General features: G+C 49.6%; 1 long non-coding RNA gene across 1 annotated transcript in view; it reads left to right on the top strand.

The window, feature by feature from the left end:
- Positions 1-1,288: 1,288 nt before the first annotated feature.
- The window catches only part of LOC142581819 (uncharacterized), a 33,953-nt gene continuing 12,087 nt past the window's right edge, over positions 1,289-23,154 (top strand). Inside the window, exon 1 of the long non-coding RNA XR_012828298.1 lies at positions 1,289-1,344. This is a non-coding gene — a long non-coding RNA (uncharacterized LOC142581819). The remainder of the gene's footprint in view (positions 1,345-23,154) is intronic.

Below are 23,154 nucleotides of genomic sequence, written 5' to 3'. Positions count from 1 at the left end.
GGTCCAGCTCGCAATTGAACATCGTCGGCATGTGGTCCAATCACACTGAAGGGCTCATGGGAAAGATTTTAATTCGAAGCATTCTTCTCCCAGTCCTGCTCCGTTTGGCGGGCAAGCCTATCTCACCGCTCTCGCGGGCCGGTCCCGGTGATAGCCTAGTCTAAAATTATGTGCCACAGGGACGACTTGGTATGTGCTTTAGATATGCGCATTGGGGCAACTGGCTATGTGCCACTGAGTTTTAGTTTGCTTTCGATGTCATAACGTGCCATTAAAAACATTTCCTCTTACCGTTCGCGACATGACGGTTGCACCTCTCATAGAAGCGTTCTCTGCAAATAAGGAATGCTTCGCATTACGCAGACGTCAACTACAGTTCAGTCTGCCTTTGTGAGAGACACTGACTTCGATTAGTTATTTGAATTAGCTCGTATGTTGCATGTTGTTGTGTGTTTTATGTGTTGTTTTTCTTCAACCTGTGGAGAGTGTAAATTAGAGGATAAAAAGGTGGCCTGAGGATACAGACGATGTCGGCCAGATTGGCAGACACAACAAAAGCAGTTTCCAGCATGTTACTGTTGTCGCAGGAATTGAAATTGAAATTAATCATAGCACAATACGGGTCAAATCTTTGGCGGAGGAGAGAGCGAGGAATAGAAAGAATGGAGAAGAGAGGTAAGGTGGGGAGGCCGACCAGACTATCGTTCCGGTTCCTATTCCACATTTGGGGTGAGGAAACGGTGGAATCGAACGCCACAGTATTCTTGTGAACTTCATTCGTATTCGGTTTGATTTGGAAGTTCCACTGTTCGCACTCTCCTACTATTATTGGATTCCCATGTGTCGTGGAGCGACATCTCTAGTGGGTACTGTAATTTGTAGGAAACGAAGAAAATGAGTTCATCTTGCGCAGTTTAATCCCTAATTAAAACTGCATATTTACAGGTCTCAGCGGACAGACTATGCAAATATATATATATATATATATATATATATATATATATATATATATATATATATATATATATATATATATATATGTATATATATTGCTGCTGAACTTATGCACCCCAAAATATAGTGCTATCCGCGTGCAGTCTGCCTTCGTGTGTGGCTTGCGTGTTCTTCAAACGAAGTACATCATTGAATAGGGTATGTTTTTCTTTTTTGTCTGTATTTTTTTTTGGGGGGGGTTAATCATGACATGACAAGTTACAATACAAGCTCACTCATGAAAAACTGTCACGCCGAATCTTTCACTGCACATACAACACGTTTCCGCATGCAGCTTCAAACCACACTTTCAACCATGGAGATCGAGCAAATGGGAGCCTGGAGCAAATCGTAAGTGCAGAAGGCTGAGTTTACAGCAAGTGCAGCCCGCATGCATACATTCGTTAAACATATGTAGTTCAAACAACGGCTGGTCATAAGCGCCGGCCCATGAAATTGCTTAGAGAGTCTTTTGTTTGTCGGAGGCAAACACCGGAACACTGCCCGCATGTCCACTTCAAATTTAAGTGCCCTGCTGTATACCTACACGTGGTGCTTTAAAAGGAAATAAAAAACTTTACAAAATGAAATAGTTTTGAAGCAACACCTTCACCAATTTCTGGGCGTTCTCTGTTTAATGTACGATGATCCACTGAACTCAAGCAATGCGGGCTTCACATCCTGTGCTACGTCATTGCCACAGGATTTTAATTTTTTCGATACAAAAAGTAGTTCTGAACAAGTTTTATTTGTCAGAATCGTGTCAGGACCAAAGAAACGATATCTTCATGCCCACAAACAGTTCGCGAAAAATCACAATTGCTTGATTAAATTGCATAGTGCTTTTCTTCCGGTATTTTCTGATAGTAGCGCTCGCAGAAGATGCGCGTTGGTAACAAACAGTATGTGAGTGAATCTAGCAGCGTAGTTGAACGTATCAATCGGAAATTGTTTAAGGCGCTTATGTCCGGATCAAAATTTGACAACTCATAATTAATTCCTGAAGCCAGAACCATGGCCTAATTAGGAGGCACGTCGTAGTGGGAGGCTCCTGATTATTTTGACCACTTGAGGTCCTTCAACGTAGACGCAATTCACGGTGAACGAGTGCTTTTGCTTTTGGTCCTCGTAGGAATGCGGCCGCCGCGCCCGGGATTGAACCTAGGACCTTAAGATCAGCAGCGCAACGCCATCATAGTCATTGGGCTTCCGCAGTGGTTCGGATTGAGGTGTGTTCGCGAGATACGTCTTTGTATTGTCAACTTCTGAAAAAACACGTCCGACACTTCTAGTAAAATTGGAGACTACGATGACCAAACAAAACAGCTCTTGAAGGCTATGGTTTCCGAATTTTGGGCTGACTACATTGATACAGAGGCAATAGGCAAAATGCGAGCGAAATTTCCGAAGTCGTAGCACAGGAAAGAGACAAACTGTGACGCGTTGTCAGGCTCAATATAGCCAACCCTCTCTGACATTGTCGCGCCTGACAAAAAGCGCGCAGCAACGATTACATGCCTAGAAGCGCATTCATTTCCAAAGCGAAAACCTCGCGCAAGTGAAGATGGTTTTTCAAACGACATGACGGCAGTCAGCTTGCGCTTCAAGAAACTTTCGGTCACGTGTCCAACTATATACTATGCCAGAAATACGTGCGGGTGGGATGCTGAGGCCTGAGCAACAGAAAACAGCGCATGCTCTTATTGTACAAAAAAATCCTCGCCGTTGTCTTCCCGGCATGCTCTAGTTCTGCGGAGAAAAACCACAAGATTTCAAGGTTTTTCTCTTTGTAAACAGTAAAAAGGTCAGTTATTATGAACCAGACGCGACACGTTCCTCCCGTTTGCTTCCAAAATGCGACGTGCATAAATTGAATATTGCTGTCGCAGGCCCGTTTCAATTTAAACCATGCTACCACTCGCTTACAGATGCACTCATCCCGCGGATTATCGCTGTTTGCAAAGTTAAACTTGTTTCCTTTACAAGGTAGTACTAGGAAAGCGCACTATAAAAATTTACTGCAGTGCCACGTAAAAGCTATGCGTGCGTAGCGGCTGCATTATGTGCACATTTAACAAATTGGGGTGGCATATGCAACCGGGTCGCATGCGTGCTTGAATTTTGTACATTCAGCCCTCTGTAGTATGAAGCGTTGCTAGTTCACATCGGCGAAAAGGCAATACATGCGCCTAAACATATAAAGGGCGGCATAAATTGGAAAGTCGGACACGTACTAAATTCGTAGTGAGCAGGAAATATAATTAAACACTCGAAATTAGAACGGCTGAAATCCAGCAAACAAAGCTCACATATTTACAAGCCCAGTCAACAGTTCACAAGGCAAGCATAACTCAACCGCAATTATGGAGCGATGCAGTTATAGAGCAAACATAAATTGAACGAAGCAATAATTCCCATTTTGCCATGGTGTCCGATAAACCTTCCATCACATTAGGTTATTTACTGTAGTAATTTCTAATTACTCAACAATGGAAATTAATTTGACTCGCCTTAAGTAACAAGCAGGGCAGTGAGGGATAGTAACACCCAAGAAAACGTGAGAAAAAAATACGTGCCAAGCTTGCACTAGTGGTGCAAAGCTGGAGTCAACAGTGGAGCTTGTGATCACCTACCTTTTACGTGGCCTGCCTAAGTTGTTTGCAGGTCTTGCGAGGTTATGCTATAGGTTTGGCTAAATTGTTGGTAGGCTTGGCAAATCGTTTCTAGGTTTTGCTAGGTTATGGTAGGCTTTTGGGGGGGGGGGCCTAAATTGTCTGTAGGTCTTTCGAGGTTACGCTAGGTTTTGCTAAGTTGTTGAAATGCCTGGCTAAGTCGTTTCCAGGTTTTGCGAGGTTATGCTAGGTTTTGCTAAGTTGTATCGGCGGGCTTGACGCTGGAAGTTTTGGAGAAGTCGCAGGCCGGGATAGGTTTTTCGGTGACGTCGAGCGTTCAGGCGGCGACTCTCGCGTTCCCTGGACTGAAACTCAGGGTCCTCGACTCGGCGTCGCTCGGCGGCGACGCATCGCTTCTCGCTTGGCAGTACGGCGCTCTTCCTGGTAAGACGCTCCTTGTTCGGGCCTGCGGACTTGCCTCGGTATTCCCATGGCAGCAGCACATACGAACGGAGTAGAGGAGGCGAGATGCGTTTCGCCGCGCCGGCTGTTCCGACATTTTACTCGCCTGTGGCGTCACGACTCCGCCCTAGGCGCGTGGGATGCGAGCAGGTTAGTGACCCGGTGTTTTCGCAGGTGGTTGCTAGGCAACGCGAGGCGGCGCACAGCTGGCCTGAGTTTTTTTTTAACGCTGAACGGTGGAACTAAAAGCGTTAAACAGCTCCGTTCTTATCAATTTCTAACATGAAAGTTAGACAGGCACACACGAAGCGCTACAAGAAAAGATTGTGCCCAGTTTCATATTGTCACGTAGCAGTGACGGTGAGGAAGGAAGCAAAACTGTGAATGACGAAACTAGCGTTTTATTGGGCAAACCTGTGCCCTCAAAAGCAAGGTACATTCAAAGGACGGCGATAGCGGCGAACACAGTCGGGGATCATCGCAAATCTGGCCTGCCGGTCAAGCACGTCGGCTTTTATACATGAGCCATCGAAGGTTCTAGAGTAATCGCTGGCGCCCGCGTGTGTTCCAGAAAAATTCTACGCAACTCGCGTCGCACGTGCAACCAGATTACACAAACTTTGGTGACAACAGACAACGGGAAGGAACATCGACAACATTCGAGAAACTTCTGATACATGTGCATGCATACCGCGCTGCGCGATAACATTTGTTAGACGGTGAAAAGGGGTCACCCGAAAAATATAAACAAGTAGACGTGTCATTATTTTTACGGCGTGAAGAGGCTTAGATTTGAATATCAGAACACGGGTTTTATTCAGCCCGTGTTCTACAACAACGTTAGAGAATACGGGCTGCAATCATTGTAACAACGAAACCAACTGCAGTTGGCTTTGTCACTGCGCATTCGCTCGTACATTCACTCGTCCGAGCCGCTATCCAACGTCCCTTCAATTTCGCAAGTAATGAGCTGGGACTATGCAAATATTTCTAATTTCCATAGTTCGTTTGATACTCTATATGGGCAAAGATCGGGAAGAGCTTTAAAGCGTCTTTTTTTCTGTAGCGACTGTCGCGCCGGGCTCCGGCCAATTTCCGGCCCAATGTGTGCCGCCAGCTTCTGAGTTTTTTCGAAACTTCGAGAACCTACTGTTTACGAATCGTGGCGTCGCAGCGAAATATTGATAACCACGTTTCCACTATAGTCGATGTTCCTGCAGCGGTACATTAGGAACGCGGCAGCTGATCTTTTGACAGCATAAAGACTGTACACAAGATAAGCAGCTGCAGAACTGTCCTTGCAATTAGTTCAAGGTATGTGGCATTTGTACATGAAACAGGTGACAGGTGTGCTATTCGGTGAAGCACTCATTGGATCCGCCGCCTTCGAGTTACTTTTGCAACTGTCGGAGCAAACAATTGTACAATGCTTAGTGCGAACACGCTTAGTGCGAACACGCCCAGCAAATGGTGTTAGAAAAGTGTCAAACTCAATGTAAAATGCTGGTTGATGTCGAAAAATAGCAGTCGCTGGACATGTTGCCGCGGGCGCTTTGGCTCTCTGCCGATATTACAGCGTAAGCTGTTACGGGCTTAGTCTAATAGCCGTTTCCGTCGGCGAGGGTGTCCGCCGCCGCAGGCGTCCATCACAGCTTTCATCAGGAATGAGAAAAAAGAATTGGCTGTTGCTTAGCTCAGCTAACCCTGGATATGCAAAGCGAAAGCTTGGTTTAGCCTGGTTAACTGCTGATTTCACTCGGTTAACCGTTGATTTAGCTGTAATTTTTATACTTAAGTATACAATCATCGTTAAGCCAGGAATGATGTCTGTGCCTAGGTCGGTGGCTAGACATGACTGTGATTAGGCTTGGGTAGACACGCATCGTTCGACAGTGCGACGCCTATTGTGCCACAGGGAAAGCGCAAGTGCTAGACATGCAAAGAGACGCCGCGAATACGCGCAGCGTCAAAGCCCAAAAGCGACAGGGCTCGAACGCGGTCGCCACATTGGTCTCGGTGGTCCCGCTTGGCAACGACGGCTCAACGCCTCCCGCTCCCGCGCAACGCTCAGCAAAGACGGCGCAACCTCGCTCTCATCTATGGTCAAGCTCGCGCAGACTAGGCGAGGGCGGCGCTTCTCTTGGCCGGCGCGTGGCGAGTCACGTGGTCAGGCGGCGACCCAGCTGCGGACAGCGCACGCGCCAAGCCGGCGGCGCCGGTAGAACTCGGCGCGGCGAGTCACGTAATGCGTTGCCAAGGCTACGGCGCAGCTGCAGTCAAATGAAGGTCAAATTGCTGGTGATGGCGAAACTCGGCTCGACGCCATTAGCTTTCGCTTTAAAAACACCCAGTTCCCATCGGGATCGAACACGGGCCCACAGTGCGGAATTCAGCTGCTCCACCACTGAGCCACGCCAGCGCTTTGCTAGCTTGCAGTGGAAACATGCCCTAATATATGCGTCCTAGCGCGTAAGCAGACGCGATTAGTGTTCCTGTATATGGTCCGGCAGGGTGCAGAGTTGCGCGAAACTTTTCCCTCGTCGATCGCACCGCTATTTGCAGAGGGCTATCACCTGAACTAGTGAAGAAGTACCTATCAGTCGCATCGGGCCCTACACCACCTTCCCCTGACTACGAAGGCTCCGAGAACCCTGAGCTCGACGCAGAATTCGGGATTGAGGAGATCAGGCAGGCGCTCCATGCCCTCAACGGCAGATCGGCTCCGGGTCCGGACAAGATCACAAACAAAGCTCTACGAAACCTGGACGAGAAGTCCATCGAATACCTAACGGACATCATTAACCAAGCATGGAGCAGCGGTAAAGTCCTGGAAATGTGGAAATCGGCCAACACGATTCTCATCCCCAAGCCTGGCAAGCCGCCCAGCCTCGATAACCTCCGCCCAATTTCGCTCACATCGTGTGTGGGGAAGGTTGCTGAGCACGCAATCCTAAACAGGCTTCCACGCTACCTAGAGGACCACGACATTTACCCACACAACATGATCGGCTTTAGGGTCGGTCTCTCGACGCATGACGCGATGAAGCTCATCAAGCATCACATTATTGACTGTAATACGCGGGACACGAGAGCCATACTAGGTCTAGATTTGGAAAAGGCCTTCGATAACGTTCTTCACTCGTTCGTTTTAAACACAATCTCGAGCCTTAACCTGGGGAAGCACTTTCATTCCTACACGAGATCTTTCTTATCAAACAGAGAAGCCACCCTTAAGATCGGGGACCTGACTTCAGACATGATCAAGCTGGGGTCTAAGGGGACGCCACAAGGGGCAATCATATCCCCAACCCTCTTTAACCTCGTCATGATTGGACTATCCAGGACACTCTCTGCTATCGACGGTATCAGTAATGCCATATACGCAGACGACGTTACCATCTGCTGTACGGGAGGTAGTGACGGACAGGTAGAGACGGCCCTGCAAGAGGCGATTGATGCTACCGAGAGAAACCTTGAGTCCACGGGCCTTCGGTGCTCACCGAACAAGTCGGAACTGCTACTTTATCGACCCAAGCGCAGAGGCCCGAAACGAAAGGGGTGGAAAGCACTCGCCGAATGCGACATAAAACTGCGCGCAAACGACGGAGGCAATATATTCCGAGGGTGGATGCTATCCGGATTCTCGGCATGATGGTAGAGTCGAATGGTTCAAACAAACAGACAGTGCTGCGACTCACTAAGAAGACGGACAATGCCATCAGACTAATCAGAAGAGTGGCCAACCGGCAGCAAGGCCTCGGAGAAGATAACCTCGTGAGGTTGGTACATGTGTTCGTAATGTGTCATTTCACTTACGTCACGGCTATGCACAACTGGCAAAGATCGGAGCGGGATAAGCTCAACGCATTAATCAGGAAGGCAATCAAGAGAGCTCTCGGCCTCCCCATATACACTCACACGGAACGCTTGCTTCAACTTGGCATTCATAACACGCTAGAGGAAATAGCGGAAGCACAGGAGAGGGCCCAGTTCGTCAGACTATCTACCACACAAGCTGGAAGACACATCTTACAGGAGCTGGGCGTTTCTCCCAGAGTAATCAAAACAAAGTTCTGTAGCATCCCTCGAGAGTAGCGGGACCGCATTATTGTCACCTCGATCCCACGAAACGTCCATCCAGAGCACAACGTGGGAAGACGTCGGGCGCGCGCGAAGGCTCTCCTGGAAAAGGCTCGTGAACGGGCTTCGGAGAACAGTTTCGTAGACGCAGCGCGCTACGCCGACGGACAGGCCTTCGCTGTAGTTAGCGTAGATCATGAAAGGCAAATAACGAACGCAATCTCGATTCGGGCGACGTCCTCTGAGATCGCAGAGCAGGCTGCAATAGCGATGGCCTTATTGGACGACAAGAGCACATCAATCTACAGTCACTCCATATCAGCTGTTAGGGCATTTGCCAAGGGAACCATATCCGAGCTGGCCCCAGGGATACTAGGAAGCAAGGAGATCAAGCCACACACATTGATCTGGTTTCCAGCCCACATGGGACAGATCGAGGGTGCCCAGCCCAACCTCAATGAGTCGGCACACGGAGCTGCGCGAGGGATCATCAACCGCGTAGCTACCGGGCAGCATGACGCTGGGGGTACTGACAATCGGGACTCTCCTTCCTCGTACACCGAAATTACTAAGCACTTTTACTTGGCTCGGAGGATCTACCCCCTCCCACATTGTAAACTCAATAGACCTCAGGCTTTGACACTAAGGCTTCTACAGACGGGGGCTTACCCAAACCCCCTACTTCTTCACAAGGTGTACCCCGAAATTCAGACAACAAATGCATGTGCACTATGCAATGACTTAGCGAATTTACCTCACATGCTCTGGCGATGTCCCGCGTTACGCGGCGATGAAAACAACACTGCTTCACGTTGGGATGCGGTCCTACACAGTCCCAACCTCCAAGAACAGTTATGGGCTGTCCAACGGGCCCGCGACGCGGTGGAGAGGCTCGGCCTCTCTGTCCCGTCGTGGGAGCGGCCCGCTGCGCGCTAGTGCGCGTCCTAAAGGACCCTAATAAAGTTTTTCATCCATCCATCCATCTATCGCCTGGCGGAAAATGACATCAACTGTTTTTCTGCGCCGCTACGAAGCCAGCTTTACGGGTGCGCGCTGACTCGTCGTTTCCATCGGTGGCATCGACATTGCAATCAGCGGACCATCGAGCGTGCATTTCATTGATCGCCTCCGGTTTGCAGGTACAGTATTCGAGGACATTAAGTCAAGGACCTTGGTGAATGGATACGAAACACATCATAATTGTCGCAAGTTACGAAGCACAGAGCCTTTATGGCGGCAAGTAGCAGTACCGCGTTGTACTCGAAAAGGACGTGCAGGACGCAGGCCAGCACAAAAGAACGTTTTCATCTTTTCTTTATTGTGCTCGTACTCGTACTCTCGAGCGGCCCGGTCTTCGTCTTTGTCATCGTCAGGCTGTAGTTGGCACGAATAGTGACGCGGTATTACCCTCCTTCCAGAGCGAGTATCGTCCCCATGCTCATCAAATGGTAGTGTTAGGCTCGATAAACAGCTTGTCGGTGTCCACGTCATTCAGAGAGATACGGCTTCATGCGCACCACGTGAACTATCTCACGCACCTGTTGATGGCGTTTGGAACAGCACGAACCGTCACCTACGACCTCATAATTCCCGTAGCTAATACTGCGCAGAACTTTGCATGGTCCGAAGTGTCGGCGTAGAAGTTTCCCAGAGGCGTCGGCGTCGTACCGGATACCAAACCCAGACCCTTTCTCCGAGTGTATAAGCGACGAACTGGTGGCGGCGATTGTATTGTCGGGCGTCACGCTCTTGCTGTGTAGTTATTATGACGCGCGTGAGCTGTCGTGCTTCCTCGGCGCGCTCAGTGAATTCCGCGGCGTCTACGTCTGAGTGATTGTAGCCATGAGGCAGCATACTGTAGCGTCAAGCATCGTAGTGACTTCGCGACCATGGATAAACCCAAATAGCATCATTTTGGTTGTTTCCTGGCGTGCTGTATTATATGCGAATGTGACGTATAGGGCAATATTCTGTCCAAATTCTTGTGCTCCACGTCGACGCACATGCAAAGCATGTCTGCTGCGACAGTGTTGTTCTGTAGGCGTTCTGTAAGCCCATTCATTTGTGGTTTATATAGGCTGTCATCTTCCTATGTGATTTGCCACTAAGCGTGAGCACAACGCGCAAAGCTCAGCTGTGAATGCGGTTCCTTTGTCGTTATGACGACCGCCGGAACACCGTGTCACAGGACAATGTTCCCGACAGAGAATCGTGCCGCTTCAGCTGCGGTGTCGCTCGGAATCGCCTTGGTTTCCGCGTATCAGGTGAGATATACCGTCGCGACTATTACCCACCTGTTACCGCTGTCGGATATTGGAAAGTGGCCAAGAAGGTCTATACCAATTTGAGCAAACGGCGTTTCCGGTACTGCAACGTGCTGCAATAGCGCAGCGGGTTTAGTTAGTGGTACTTTGCGTCGCTGGCACTCATGGTAAGTTCTAACGTAATGTTTCGCCTCTGCTGCGAGCCTTGGCCAGAGGTATCTTTTCTTTTATTCGTACCACTATCCATGTGTAACCGAGGTGGCCCGAGGCGGCCCGAGGTGGCCTGAGGTGGCTTCGTCATGCCAGGCTTGCAAGATGTCGTGGCGGAGATTTTCGGGAACTACTAGCAGATAGCTCATACTTGTTGAAGAGAAATTCTTCCTTTAGAGAATTTCACTACACAAACAGAATGAAGGTAGTCTCCTTGAAAATAATTTCGACACATTCGTAGCTCGCCCTTTCAAGATCTCTACGAATGAGTTGAGCTCCCGGTCGCCTTCCTGTTGCCGAGGGATGGCAGCCTCGACAACTCCTAAAAAAGGGCATTTTGCCGAACCACCGCAAGGGGGCCAACTCAGCGCACTTTTTCCACATGAGCTCCCGATTCAACATGTACTTCCTCCGGACTGCATTCTGGAAGCGCCAGAACGTCCGCATCATTCGACGCAGCTCGAAAAGTGGCATTCAGAGAGGCCATCCGTAGCGCTGTGAGTTCATTTTTCACAGATTTAGACGCTTTGACAGCAGCAAGGCGGCGGCCGCCAAGCTAAGCCTACGGAGGATTGCCAAGCTTTGCTCCCCGAGGCCACTCGCCTCGCGCCTCAGCCACGAGCCGCCTGCCCGTGCCTGAGCTTTGAGACCGAGCTTTTCGCCTCGTGAACCATCTGCCCGCCGCGTACTGGCCCTTTGAATGCGGGGTACACTTCATTTCTTGCTCAAGATGGAGTATCAAGTGGCAGGGGAGGATATTTCTCCGGAAGAGGTTACCCAAGATCAAGGCTGGCAGTCTGCGGGGGCCAGAAGGGTTAGCGCCAAAACGCGCACGGCTGACACTATTGCGCCATCGCCCCAGCCGGGAGCGCGCCGTGGCAAATCGGGTGATGCGGCGCTAAAATCCAAAGTGATACTAGCGGGACGAATGCCCTCACTTCCTCGAGACGATATCAAGATTGTGATCAGGCCGCGAGGTGGACTCAATATCTCCAATATTGGCGTTGTTACGGTGGCTGACGCAACACTCGCCGCCGCTGGCATCAGTCAGGAAGATCTATGCCAAGATACTCTATGCCCGAATCCGCAACAAAATATGGTTGCCTGTACTCACAAGCGCGAGAATGCGAACCGCTACGTCCGGATGAGGCAGATGCTCATCTCGGGCAAGGTATATGAGCTCAGTGCCTACGAGACGGCCCTGCACTCCACGTGCAAGGGGTGATCCGCAACATCGCTCTTCAAGACGGCCCTGACGTCATCGATGCCAAGATTGTCAACGCCAATAATCCACTTGTCTTAACAGCGAAGAGTATAGCTTAAACCGGCACGGTCATCGTCGCGTTCGACGGGCATCGTGTACCGAACTTTGTCAGGTATGGACCGTTACTCATGCAGTGCTCACTCTACCGCAAGCAAACCGACGTGTGCTATGCGTGTGGCCGCCTCGGTCATCGCGCCGACGTGTGTCCCAATCCCGGTGAGGCTATTTGCCGTGGCTGTGGTGCCCCTAGTTCCGATGAGCAGCATCAGTGTACCCCCAAGTGTAAACTCTGTGGTGGCCAACATCTCACGGCTAATAAGGACTGTGCTCAAAGGTTCAAGATCCTACACATCGTACGTCGTCGTCGCAGTGAGCGCGCCAAGATGGCCGGTGCCGCGTCATCGTCCCCTCAGCCATGCGCTCGGACACTGCGGAACTCGTCCAGGCTTCGTCCACTCCGGGTGCTCAGCGCAGAGGACGCTCCCGTTCCAGGGGCCGCTCGAGAGTCCGTTCCGTATCCAGGGCCCACTCCGCCTCCAGGGCACGTCCCGGCTCCCGCCGTGGATCCAGAGAACGGGCCTGTTCCCGGGGACGCTCCGGTTCTCGGCCTCACTCCAGCTCCAGACCAGGGCGCGACACGTCGAGGGGGACCAGGTCCTGCTCCCGCATGCCCACCGCCCCTAGAAGCAAGTCCACGCTCTCCTGGGCCGACAAGGTTCGAGGGGGACGTGAGGGTCCAAGAGGTGACGACTCGCCTCGCGATTCGCACCACGCACATGAGCTCGAGGAGTTGCGACGAGTTAACGAGCAGTTGAGGAAAGAAAACGCGCAGGTTAAACAAGAAATGCGCAGGCTAGCTGCGGAGATGGCGGAGAATAGGCAGCTCGCGCTTTCACCCTCCTCGCCGCAACCCGCTTTGGCCCCGGTCGCCATGGATACGTCAGAAACATCCCACGCGGCTCGCCCGCCCAAGCGTCGAGCGGTAGAGAACAGAGGAGAAGACGAGACTATAAAATTGCTCTCAGAACTCAAGAATGCCTTCGCCAGCATACAGGCTAGCTTAGCAAAGGTCCAGGAACCTATAGCGCACCTAAAAATGGGCTTAGGTGCACTCAGTGAAGGGATAAGCAAACAAGAGGACGTCGATGCCAGGAGAGAACGCAGCCCCGCTCCTTCGCAGGTCGCAGCACGACGTCATATACTAGCACCACCGACGGAGGGCGCGATTCTCAGGGCCGTTCAAGCCTCCTCTCGGCCTAGTCAGGGATGGCGCGGACGAGAACTTTAGTATCTGGCAATGGAACTGCGGAGGGTTTCCCAACAAGAAGCGGCTTCTGCAGCAATATTCAAGAACTCTCAAGGTTAAGCCCCAAATCATCGCTATTCATGAAGTTTCAACTAGTACTCCTATAAAACTCGCAGGTTATCTGGTAGCATCCTCACATTCAGGAGGTCAACAAAAGGTACAATTGCCTCTCTCGCGACCTCGGCGCAGTTGGTGATGGCATCGAGTACGTCATGGCTTAAATCCTCATGAACCCACCCAGAAGGGGCCTCAGAAGAAACAGCCTCTTCATCTTCAACGTATACTGCAGCCCCAGCTACCGCAGGGTGAGGGCCATCTCTCTCCTCAAGAGGGCAGTCAGCCTGGCCGGTGGGCAGGCTGACGGCCTGTAGTAGTAGTCCTTGTAGTCGTCGGGGATTTCAACGCCCCACATAGGGTGTGGGGGTACACCCATGACACGCCCAAGGGACGCGAAGTGTGGCAGACTGCGATGGAACTGGACTTGACCCTTATCACCGATAAGGATTTCCCCACTAGGAGAGGCAACTCCGCATGCTGGGACACTACCCCAGACCTCTCTTTTGTCAAGAACGTAGAGGAGGTCAAGTGGGTAAACGCGGCTCTAGACCTCGGAAGTGACCACTACGTCATCGAAGTCTCCCTCCCGATTGCCCGCTATAAGACGAGGAAATTAAAGTTGATCGACTGGGACGTTTTCCGCAAGATCAGAGCCGAGCGCGAACCGATGGCCGGGACAGATTTTGAAGTTTGGTGCAAAGGGATCAGGGATGACGCCGCGGCGGCAACCAAGGAGGTCGTCACTGAGCTCGACGTTCACTAGATGGATAGCAGGTTGACGCACCTGCTGGAAGCCAAGCAAGCCCTGCTCACGAGATGGAAGGGGCAGAAGCATAACAGGAGGCTCCGCAAGAAGGCTTCGGAGGTTAACAGGGAGATCGAACATAACTGCAAGAACCTGTGTAAGCAACAATGGGATGAACTCTGCGAATCCGTCGAGGGTCAGCTCAGATCAGGCAAGAGCTGGGGTCTGCTCAAACACTTTCTCGATGAGGGCAGCACCAGATCCAGCCAGAGACAATCCCTCGCGCGAGCCATCCACCTCGCTACGGACTCTACCCTGGACGAGTTGATTGTCGACAGGCTCATAGACAAGTACCTGCCGGTCGCGGATAGCTCTGCCCCTACCCAGTTCCCGGATTACGCGGGGTGTGCGGTGCCAGACTTGGACCAGGACTTTACCGCGGCCGAGATCCGAGATGTCCTCTTCTCACTCAATGTCAAATCTGCCCCTGGCCCAGATGGCGTCACTAACAGGATGCTGAGGAATCTCGATGATGAGTCGATCGACTTCCTCACTGAAAGGATTAATGAAGCCTGGCGTAGTGGACAGATTCCCACACAGCGGAAGGCGGCCTGCACAGTACTCATCCCCAAACCCGGTATAGCACCAGGAATAGAAAATCTAAGACCAATTTTCCTGACACCGTGTGTCGGTAAGGTTGCAGAGCATGCCCTGCTCAACCGGCTCAAGGTGCACATCGAGGCCAATGACATGTATACCCACAATACGATTGGTTTCAGAGCCGGCCTCTCGACACAGGACGCCATGAAGCTGATAAAGCATCAGATCATCGACCGGAGCACGGGTGATACCAGAGCCATCCCTGGATTAGACCTGCAGAAGGCGTTCGACAATATCTCACACGAGTTCATTCTCCAGTCTATTGCCGGCCTCGGGAAGAGGACCTACGACTTCGTCCGATCCTTCCTTAGCCAGAGAACTGCCAAGCTCAAGATCGAAGGATACCTTTCGCAAGAGATCACCCTCGGTTCACGCGGCACGCCTCAAGGCTCAGTCATCTCGCCAACATTATTTAACATCGCAATGATTGGGCTTTCTAAGGAGCTCGCGAAGATTCAAGGAATCAACCGTACCATCTACGCAGATGACATCACCATCTGGTGCGTCGGCGGGAGCGACGGCCAAGTTGAAGCCGCCATGCAGAGCGCCATCGATGCGACCGAGCGCTTCCTCCGCCCGACTGGGCTCAGATGTTCTCCATCGAAATCTGAGCTACTTCTCTACAAGAAAAGACCCAGAGGCGGCGGCCATCGTGATTGGAAACCGGCGTCCGAAAGCGAGATACGGCTTTTCACTGGTGACGGGTCTCCGGTGCCCAGAGTGGACTCGCTCCGAATATTGGGGATGTATATCGAGTCTAACGGTGCCAATGGAACCGCACTCAGAAAGATCACCGCCAAGAGGGAGAGTGCTCTCGGCCTCATTCGGAGGATCGCCAACAGGCACCGGGGAATCAAGTAAGACAACCTCATTCGCATTATACACGCTTTTGTTCTCTGCCACCTTTCATACTCGGCGGCCATGCATGATTGGCATGTTGCAGAGAGGAACAAGCTCAATTCACTCATCAGAAAGGTCTTTAAGCTTGCCCTCGGCTTACCTGCAAGCACTCACACCGAAAATCTGTTGAAGCTCGGAGTCCACAACACGCTCGAAGAAATTATCGAGGCACAAGAGCACTCACAGTTGCTCAGGCTATCCGGCACCCCGACGGGCCGCAAGTTACTCGGCGAGATGGGCCTCAATCCTGTCGACCAATGCCCCGACGCCGTGCGGATTCCCAGCGACATCAGGTCTCACCTGCTCATCGCGCCCCTTCCCCGCAATATGCACCCCGCAAACAACGTCGGCAGACGTCGGGCCAGAGGTACAGCTCTACTTGAGCATGTCCGCAATAACCACATTGAGGCAAGCTTCGTGGATGCCGCGGCATATATCCAACAAGAAGCATTCGCCGTCTCCATCATAGACTCCAATTCAAGGCTCACTTGCTGTGCTACGGTACGCACTTCGAGGCCCGTGGTAGCCGAACAGGTTGCGACCGCGCTGGCTGTGCTCGATGGTCGCAGAGAGGCATTATATAGTGATTCTAAGGCAGCCATTAAGGGCTATCAAACCGGTATGGTCTCCCCCCAGGCCCTCCGTATTCTCCAAAGCGCCAAAAGTATCTCTCTGCATTCTCTCATTTGGTTTCCCGCTCACTTGGGGTCAATTGAGGGTTCTCCCTCTAACCCTAACGAGGGCGCACACCAGCCGCACGAGGTCTCACTGACCGCGCCACCTCAGCAGTCCCCTTGCCCCGCGGGGAACCCTTGCTTACGTTTAATGAAAACACCACACACTACTATCTGTCAAGACGGGTATTCCCCCTCCCGCACCCCGCCTTATGCAGGGCGCGGGTGGTTACCCTTCGACTTCTACAAGCCCGTGCGTACCCTAACCTCGCGGTTCTTCATGCCATATACCCTGAAAGATATCCCAGTGCGGACTGCCCTGCCTTTGGACTAAGGGCAACATTGGACCATGTGTTGTGGGAGTGTGAAGCCATCGGCTCCTCCTTCAGCGAGGATAGGTGGGCTGCGCTCTTGGGCAGCCCCGAACTCAACGACCAAACCCTGGCCGTCCAGAGTGCCCGCGATCGGGCCGTCAAGCTCGGCTTGGCGGTTCCTACGTGGGACTAGCCGGGTGGTGCGGGGTCTTCCTTGCGTCTTCTCTGGACCGAAATAAAGTTACTTCACTCACTCACTCACTCACTCCTAAAAAACCTGCGTATTCATCCTCGTCCGCGCTCGGCGGTTCAATCGGTGATCTCGACAGGCAGTTGGCATCTAAGTGCTGCCTTCCCGCTTCGTAGACTATTTTCATGTCGTATTCTTGAAGCCGTAAGCTCCAGCGTGTTTCATATTGATCAACAAACAAAGGGAATCGTGGTCACTTACAACTTGAAAAGCGCAGCCATATAAGTACGGGCGAAATTTCGTGACTGCCCATACGACAGCCAGACATTCTTTCTCCGTGGTTGAGTAGCTGGACTCAGCACGTGACAATGCTCTGCTCGCTTGGGCAACTACCCCCTCGGCACCGTCTTGCCACTGAACGAGAACAGCGTCAAAGCCCCCGTTGCTTGCATCTGTGTGGATGTGCGGAATGGGTGCGATGGGGATAAGATCGTGGAGCTCGCGGGGAACCAGCGTAAACTCCAGTTGATCATGGATGGTCGGTGGGGAGTAGCCGAGCTAGCGCAAGATGTGGCAGCCCGTCTTGGTGTTCGACAGTGGTATCCCCTGCGCTCTCTCCTGAGCCTCAACGATCTCTTCGAGCGTATTGTGCACTCCGAGCTCGAGGAGTCGATGCGTCAGCATGGTGGTCGGGATCCCGAGGGCCCATTTCACTAACTTTCGGATGAGTATATTGAGCTTGCCACGCTCCGATTGTTTCCGCTTGTGCATTGCTGCGACGTAGGTAAAGTGACATAGGACGAACGCGTGTACAGGACGTAGCAGATTGTCTTCTTCTAGGCCGTCAAACACATGTATAACGTACCTGAATGAATCGAGCAGGCTAAGTGAGTGCTAGTTAGTGCCCCGTTTCAAAAGAGATGCCAGTAAATCTTCTCATCATCATTATTGGCGTCATATCATGCCACTTGTAACAATGTGACATGCGCACCACGTAGCGTCGATACGTGAAAATTTTGTATTGCAGCTGCGTTGTATTTCACCAGGCGTCCCGGCATGTATCAAGTTCATGTAGCAGTTGTATTTCCATGTAGCTAGACCTGGTGAGCTCAAGTAGGCTAGGTGACATACTCAGCGCCCCGTTTCAAATAGGATGTAAATAAATCATCACCATCATCAACGGCGGCGTATCGTGCCACGGATCAAGGGATATGGCATGTTTGCCGCGTAGTCTGAATGCCTGTGTTTACTCTTCGGTGCATGTTATGGCGCCTCCTCACAAGGTATTAACCGCTGCTAAAGAAGCCAGTTGTAGAGCTACTTCCACGCCTACATCGAGGCGACGTCGGGCTCAGCACATCGCTGTGGAAAGCGCAGCACCAACTGCAGCTTTCCATCGACACCGCGCAGACAGTTCAGGTCGTTCTCCTGAAAACGGCGCAAACAGATTTCTCACCGAAGACTTTCTTGTGCGTGCTGCCGAAAATAGAACTCCTATGGAGTCGCTCCTCCAACTTACGCTGTGACTGTGTTGTGTGTGCCGCGCAGACCTTTTACTATATTTATTATATTATTTTTATGTGCTCCTCTTCTACTAATGCATAGGAGCAGAGAAGGTATATCATCCCTTTTATTGAATGCAAGTGCAGATTGGCGATTTTAGCTCGCTTTATCAACACGCGGTTATACCCACAGTTAGCAGTAAAAGAACAAACAATCGTTGCTTTATAAAGTAAAGTCAGTTTGGTATGAGTCCCATCATATTCAGATACTTGGCATATTTGAATCAAGTAACAATCATCATATCGAGGGTTCACTAAGGTGCTCCTGAAATCTCATTATGCGAGTTCCTTATGCCATTTATCTCCAGGCAAATTCCGTCACTGCTGCAGTGCTTCGAACTCGAAACCTTGTTCACTACAGCAGAACACCATAGCGACTAAACCATCACAAGGGATTGCTAAAATCTATCAAAATAACAAAACGCAAACAACACACAAGAAAGAGTAACCACCTTGTCGCACTGCATAAATAGAAGCGTTCGAAAGTTAATTGAAAAGGAATTCAACTATTACTTCGCTTTGAACGCTTCTGGAAGGTGGACACTCCCTAGGCTTTGAATCTCCGCGCTCTGCAGCGGTATTTTTTTCACCGACTAGCTGAATCCATCAAACCGACCAGCGCCGTTAAAAGGACGACTCGAAGCATACAAATATTACGAGTGCTGCAGGTCACTTGGCTTCAGCATGGTAAGAATACGGGAGACTTGCGCATCCAAGAAAAAACAATGAAAAAGGAGTGACTAAGACCGAAATTTACTGCTCCTGTACCACCGATGCGTGTTCAGTCGAAAAGGTGCTTCCGCCATTTATTGGCGAATTCCTTCACGTGGCCGAAACCATGTGTCAGTGGCAATCATTCTTTTCTTGTTCTTTTTTTTACCTATTTTTGGCAGCGGCGTAAACTTCTGGCAGGTATACTTGAATGTGAATTGCAGTTCCTAAGTCATTGGCCTCTTTCTTTCCCAATATTCTCTTTTTTGTTTCCACGTGTAGTAGTTTTCGCAATAACATTGGAAGTCACTTTATGCGCCGCCACTACTTACCACATATTTGCTCTCCTATGGATCGACGCTGAGATAGGTGTCAAATGTCTCACGCGTCGTATCCTTAACGGCTATTGGAAATGTTTCATTTCAGCATTTCTTGCCACCAAGTCGAGCAACCATGCAAGCCAAAGGAATCGCCTCACCTTCCTCAGAAATGCCAGTGTTTTCACAGATTTTTTTAAACGTCTTTATTTCTGCATTTAATAGGCGAAGCCTCGCGGTAGAAAAGGGGTGCTCTATGGGGATGTTTTCATGGAATGCGAGATAATTTTCTTACCTCAATTCTTTCCTGCTTCCTGACATAAATGGTATCGTAGGGATCGTATTTTATTAGGTGAATGTATACAAAGACGTGAAGGAAGTTTTAAAAAATGCGTGTCTGTGTCACCATTTCTCCAACTAAAGGGGCTACAGTGTCTAGAAATTGAGTATTTAAATATGTTACTATGTTGTATAAGCAATCAACCATAATCATCGTATAACAGTAGACAGGGAATGCCGTGTGAATAAGCAATTGATTTACGACTACGAAGACCTCGCCGAACTTCTCATCCAGTGTATGGTTTGTGGATGTGAACTATTTTAAAAAGAAGTAATTTTTGGCGCAGGTGATCAAAATTATAAAGCCTAACGGCATTATAAGGCCTGTAGTTACTGCGTTATTATTGCACCCAATCTATTGAGCGCAATGTCCCTCAGTGATAGGAGTCTGGTGAACACTCATTACGCTACATCATTACGCAATTTCCCGTTGTCTTTCTGAAGCGAAGCTTTTTTTGCCTCTTCCCCCAAATATGCAGGTGCTAACAGCTAGCTACTGTCTTGCTCGATTGGCCGCTTCTAGTCATAGTGTAAACCGGCACCAGATGCACAGAGCCTAAGCAGAGGCAGCTCAGGGCGGCAGCTGATGTACGTACGCGCGAACTGACATTCCAACACAAACACGCCTTTCTGGTCATTCCATCGTGGTCATTTCATTGCCTTCAATCCACTGTAATCATTCCTCTGGTGTCATTTTGCCGCCACCGTAACATTGTAATCATTCCATCCTCATCATGTTGTCCCCATCAATGCATCGTCGTCATGCCATCGCCGTCATTGCGGCGGCGTTATTGTGTCGTCATCGTTGTACCGCCATCGTGATGTCTTTGGGGTCGTACCGTTATTGCAATGCCGTCGTGGTAGTTATATCCTCATTATTCCTTCGCTATCATTCCAGCTTCGTCACATCATTGCGGTCATGCCGTCATCGCCACACCATCCTCGTTACGCCATCGTCATTACACTGCTGAAATCATAAAAGCATCATCATTCCATTGTTGTCGTCATGCCATAGTCGTCATACTCTTATCCTACCATTGTCGTTGCATCGTCGCAATTATTTAACTATTCCATTGTTTTCATGCCATCGACTTGATTGCGTCGTTGTCATACAGTCATGTCGCCGTCATCCACTGTCATTGTCATACCGTCTTAGATATCTCGCTGTCTTCATTCCTTGGTCGTCATGCGTACCATCCGCATGCTAGACCGGCAAAAGCTTATGTTATGCGAGGCATTTCTCGATGAAAAAGTGTGCAACTTAGTCGTCTGCTCTGTACTTGCAACTGGTCACTGAACAAGAACAGCGTTCTTCGCAAACACTAAACAGTAAAAGAAAAGCTTCGCTTAAGCCATTTTCAACACCACGTGAAATCTGCACATTTTTTTGCTCGTCCTATATCTTTGTTTGCTGTTGAATCCTCAGTAAGTACATTTTCCTGGAGTATATCGCAAACTGTGCGGCTTAGCACACATGTTCCTTTATCCTATCTACCGCGCTTTCCACCAATTCATTCAATGTGCGGTTGATTTCTTCCTGTCCAGATAATAAAGGTTGTTATAGGTTGCGCTGCCAGAATGCGTTTATGCAAATCATTCTTCCGTACCGCCAGATTAGGTATTACAATGCCTTTCCGTATAAAATTTCTTGCTGACGAGCCTCAATGGACGCTTTGCAAATAGTTTGCCTAGTTTCATTAAAATATTCCAAAGTATTAGCGACATTGCTTCATAGATGGCATTGTATGGCAAGGACGGATGCTTAACTTTACATACGGGAAAGTTCCGGAATTCAGGGCTCCATTCTCTCTCCAACAATATCAGTATGTCTTCAGAGCTCGATCAATAGAAACAGAACACAGCCAACGTAAAAGCTTTGAAGAATTATCTAACATGAAACAACCTCAAAAAAACAAAATTCCTTTAAAAGAAAACTAGCTGCGAGGCAATCATCTCTAAGCCATACAACAAAAAAAAACGCGGACGTGACGGGTATTGCAAAATTATTCCAAGAAGCATTGCATGCTACGACTGCACTCGAGGATTACATTCAAAACGTACTAAAACATGAAAGCCTCAATTTTACACTGTCTCGGTACATTTCCTCCTTCACATAAATTTTGCAAAACCTAATAGTCCGTTTGCGTCTGCAAACGTTAGATTGCGTTTGCGTCCGTTTGCGTTGAGTCCGTTTGCGTTAGATTTCACAGAACCGTTGACGCCATTCCGCCGATCTCGTAGAATGCTCGTCGGTGTTGATAATCTGTCGCAAGAACAAGAAGAAACGTACTTTTTCAAGTTTGAAACGCTCAATTTCTTTGTTACTCATTGCACATACCGACAAGATCACTATGATCACGTAAGAAACAAATATGCAGGCAGCTATCAAAAGTTGTCTTTCACTGATGCTCTCAAGTGTTGCGAAAACTGTCATGAAAATCCGTTAATATATAGACGCTGAAGATAGGTAAATTCATCGAAATAGATAACTGTGCGAGTTGAACATTCGTGGTTAAATAAAATGAGCATATACGGAGTCTTTATTATTATTATTATTCGTTGAACATTTAAAAAAAACGCAATTTCACGCAATTAACGTTTAAACTAATAACTTAACGGCCCATGTTTCTATCTACTAATTGTAGAGGGTGACTTCGAAAGTCATATCCACTAACTGGAACAATTTCTGAGGATTACACCAGTTTTGAGATGCTCGTATGCGTTCCCGAAGTTTGTGACAAAATACATTGGTGTTGTAGCACTATTTGAGCTTCAGTGAATGAAAACATTTTTTTGTTAAAAAAGTGCATGGAACAGCAGTGCATTTTAGCCACAAGTTTTACAGGGCGTATATCGTAACTGGTGCGAGTTTCGAAATGCGTTCCTAATTGATTAACTTTGGGAAATCACTGGCTTCAATTCGTATATTGCATATGTGCGCTAAAGTTATTAAATAACAAGTTGGTTCAGAATGTTTTTGTACATTAGTCGATTATGCATTTTAATTTGCACTGCATAACTCATCGAATAATCGCGCTCAATGAGCAGATGTGTGCTATATCTCACAGGGGGTTTCTATAAATTCCCTTAACATTAAGAGAGAGAGAGAAAGGCATCAATAGAAAGGCAGGGAAGTTATCCAGAGGTAGTTCCGGTTGATAACCCTGCTAGGGGGGGAAGGGTTCGTGGCAGCAATACTGCTCCTAGCGACAGGGTCATATTTACTCGCCACCGTCGTCATACACCATCCCGCCCGATCATTGCACTTTTCCATATCAGAAGACAAGAGGAGACTTGTGCCGGTGAAAAGGCTATTGGAGAGCGCGATAGACGCAGAGAAAGCAAGGAACCGAAAGGTAGGGATCTCCACAACGCGTGCGCCCAGCTTGCCACCCCGCGCTGGGAACAAGCAAAAGCGAGAATAAGAGGAGGCAAAGAGTGAGACTCAACACAGCGTGCTCTCGGTAGAATGCACAAGAAGAGATATAGTGAAA

The sequence above is a fragment of the Dermacentor variabilis genome, chromosome 5 (genome assembly GCF_050947875.1).
Source record: "Dermacentor variabilis isolate Ectoservices chromosome 5, ASM5094787v1, whole genome shotgun sequence".
In the NCBI taxonomy this organism is placed as follows: Eukaryota; Metazoa; Arthropoda; class Arachnida; order Ixodida; family Ixodidae; genus Dermacentor; species Dermacentor variabilis.
This window is presented reverse-complemented; position numbering and strand designations above follow the sequence as displayed.